Source organism: Tupaia chinensis, unplaced genomic scaffold (genome assembly GCF_000334495.1).
Source record: "Tupaia chinensis unplaced genomic scaffold, TupChi_1.0 Scaffold000252_1, whole genome shotgun sequence".
Lineage (NCBI taxonomy): Eukaryota > Metazoa > Chordata > Mammalia > Scandentia > Tupaiidae > Tupaia > Tupaia belangeri.
In genome coordinates this window covers 658,593-661,134 of record NW_006159732.1, presented here as the reverse complement: position 1 = coordinate 661,134, position 2,542 = coordinate 658,593, and positions in this window count along the sequence as shown.

Here is a 2,542-nt window from a genome sequence, read left to right as displayed (position 1 = left end):
ACTGCTGGTCCCCCCTGCAACAAATTTTTTAAAATAAAAAATGGTCTAGTCAGTGGCTTGGTGGTTAAGGCATTGGGTCCCACATGGCAACTTCGTGGTGGCTTGAAAACCATGCTAGGCATGTGTGCATGCCCAAAGTCCTGAGAGGAGAATAGAAAAGAGATTGCAGTGTGGCCATCCCCCCGGGGAGTGATCTCTCTCTCTCTCTCTCACTCCGTCCCTCTCTCACTCCGTCCAGTGAGCACATGTGCCCCGTAACAAGGTAATAATAAATAATAAAAATAAAAGGCACATGACTGACATCCTTCTCCTTTTATCAGAATATCTGAACCAATTAAGAGAACTCTGTAGGCAGACATTGGACATGCCCATGGTTGTTTAAAACTTCTAGTTTAGATTTCTCAAACGAACAAATCTTAAATCTGAACAGGTTTTCCTGACTTCTCCTTCTTTAGGTAAAGAGTTTTACACACAAAACTGAGCCAGCTGGTGGCGTGGTGATTGTAGTGGCTGGATTCCATATGGCCAATTGTGTAGTCCGAGTACCAGACCCAGTGGCTTGAAAAATACACCAGGCACATGTGCCTGTGTGCCCAAAATCCCAAGAGAATGGAGGAGAAGGGATTGCAGTGTGACCATGCCCCAAAAAGGGTACTTTCTTGCTTTCTCTCTGTCTCTCTGTCTCTTTCTCTTGACCTAATGTGCCCTATAGCAATTTTTTTTTTTATCACAAAACTAGTTAGCAGACATGACCTTTTTTTTTGTAGCAGGGAATTCTTGAAGTAATCAAATTACCACCCATATATCTGCTGTATATATTTTATTGTGTATATTTAAGACATATATGTTATGAGATACACAGACAGTAAAATAGGTTTCTATAGTAAAGCTATATAACCATCCTCTGCCACAGCTTATGTGTGTGGTAAAAGCAGCTAAAATCTATACATTTAGCAAAAAATCCCGAACACAGTACAATATTATTACCTATAGGCCTCATGTTGTAATTAGACCTCTAGTCTTGTTCAATCTACATACACACATAACCTACTTTGCGTCCTTTGGGCACGCACGCACAAGTGCCTGGTGTGAGTTTACACTACCGGGTCCAGGACTCGAACCGCAGTTGACTACATAGGAGTCCAGCGACATAGCCATTATGCCATCTGCTAGTCTCCTGTTGGCCTTTTTTTAAAAATATATATATTTATTTATTCGTTATTATTATTATTTAATTTGACTAGAGAGAGACAGAGAAAGGGAAAGTGACAAAGCAAGCTGTCAGGTTCAGGTCTTGAACCATGATCAGCCATGTGGGAGTCCATCACCCTAACCACTACACCACCTGCCAGCCCCTGTTAGTCATTTTTATGTCATCTTTAGAGAAATCTCTATTCAGTCCTCTATTTTTTTTTTTTTTTTGGAGAGGTTTTCGCTATAGGGCACGTGCGCTCACCAGACAGACAGAGAGAGACAGAGAGATAGAAAGCAAGAAATCACCCCCCAGAGGGGATGGCCACGCCGCAATCCCTTCTCCTCCATTCTTCTCTCGGGATCTTGGGCACGCACGCACACACGCCCGGTGTGAGTTTAAGCCACCGGGTCCGGGATGTGAACCACAGTCGATTACGTGGGAGTCCAGCGACATAGCCATTACGCTAACTGCTGGTCCCAGTCCTCTATTTTTTAATAGAGTTTCAGTTTCCACACTTTCAGTTACTTGCAAAAATATTAAGTGGAAAATTCCAGAAATTAACAATTCATTAGTATTAAGCTGCATGCTATTCTGAGTATCATGATGAAATCTCATGTTATTGTGCTCCTTCTGCCGGGCATGTGAACTGTGCTTTTGTCCAGCATATCCCTGAATGTGCCTATCACCCTGCAGTCACCTAGTAGTTCACCCAGTTATTAAACAGACTGCTGCAGTATCACAGTGTTCATGCACTTGTTTTTCTTAGTAAAGATCCCAAAATGTGAGAGTAGTCATGCTAGCAATTCAAATATACCAAAGAGAAGCTGTAAGATGCCTCAAGTAAAAAGGTGAACATTGTTGACTTAATAAGGGAAAAAAAAATCATACGCTGAGGTTGCTATAGGCTACAGCACAATTTTGAGACCACATTGCAATAACTTTTATTACAGTATATTGTTATAATTGTCCTTTATTATAGTTTTTGTTGCTTATCCCTTACTGTGCCTAATTTATCAATTAAACTTTATCAGAGGTATTATGTACGGAGGAAAACACACTGTATATGTAATTGAGTACTGGGACCAGCACATGGCATAATTAATGGTTATGTGGCTGGACTCCCACATGGCAAACCACAGCTCAAGTCCTGGAGGCTTGAAATTCACGCCAGGCATGTGTGCATGCGTGCCCAAAATCCCAGGAGAAGAACGGAGGAGAAGGAATTGTGGCGTGGCCAACCCCCTGGGGGTAATTTTTCACTTTCTCTGTCTCTCTGGTGAACACATATGCCTTATAACAAAAATCTCTCAAAAAAAAAAAAAAAAATTCAGCATTATCTGCAGTTTC